The sequence below is a fragment of the Cucurbita maxima genome, unplaced genomic scaffold (assembly GCF_002738345.1).
Source record: "Cucurbita maxima cultivar Rimu unplaced genomic scaffold, Cmax_1.0 Cma_Scf07232, whole genome shotgun sequence".
NCBI lineage: Eukaryota > Viridiplantae > Streptophyta > Magnoliopsida > Cucurbitales > Cucurbitaceae > Cucurbita > Cucurbita maxima.
This window is the reverse complement of record NW_019279247.1, coordinates 1-679: the sequence shown is the minus strand read 5'-3', so window position 1 is coordinate 679 and position 679 is coordinate 1. Positions and strand designations below refer to the sequence as shown.

Here is a 679-nt window from a genome sequence, read left to right as displayed (position 1 = left end):
GAGTCTCTTGGGTGAAAGTCAGATATCCTAACCGCTCGAAGACAACAGAAAAATTTTTATGTGTGAAAAAAACAAGAAACTCGAGAAAAGAGAATAATTGAAAATTTCATAAATAAAATCGTTCTGTTGCCGGGAATCGAACCCGGGTCTCCTGGGTGAAAGCCAGATATACTAACCGCTGGACGACAACGGAAGAATTATTATATATGAAAAAAACAAGAAACTTGAGAAGAGAGAATAATTGAAAATGGTAAAAAAAAAATAAAATAGTTCCATTGCTGGAAATCAAACTCGGGTCTCTTTAGTGAAAGTCAGATATCCAAACCGCTGGACGACAACGGAAGAATTGTTATGTGTGAAAAAAAAAACAAGAAACTCGAGAAGAGGGAATAATTGAACATTGCAAAAAAAATAAATAAATAAAATAATCCTGGTGTCGAGAATCGAACCCATGTCCTCTGGATGAAAGCCAAATTTCCTAACCGCTGAACGACAACATAAGAATTGTTATGTGTAAAAAAAAGCAAGCAACTCGAGAAGAGAAAAAATTGGAAATGGTAAAAAAAAAAAAAATAGTTCCATTACCGGAAATCAAACTCGGGTCTCTTTGTTGAAAATCAGATATCCTAACCGCTGGACGACAACGGAAGAATTGTTATGTATGAAAAAAAAAAAACAA

At 34.5% G+C, this 679-nt stretch overlaps 1 non-coding gene across 1 annotated transcript; it reads right to left on the bottom strand.

Moving 5' to 3' along the window:
* Window positions 1-121: 121 nt before the first annotated feature.
* TRNAE-UUC lies at window positions 122-193 on the bottom strand. The gene has a single exon. It is a non-coding gene; the product is annotated as a tRNA-Glu (tRNA).
* Between the last annotated feature and the right edge of the window lie 486 nt (window positions 194-679).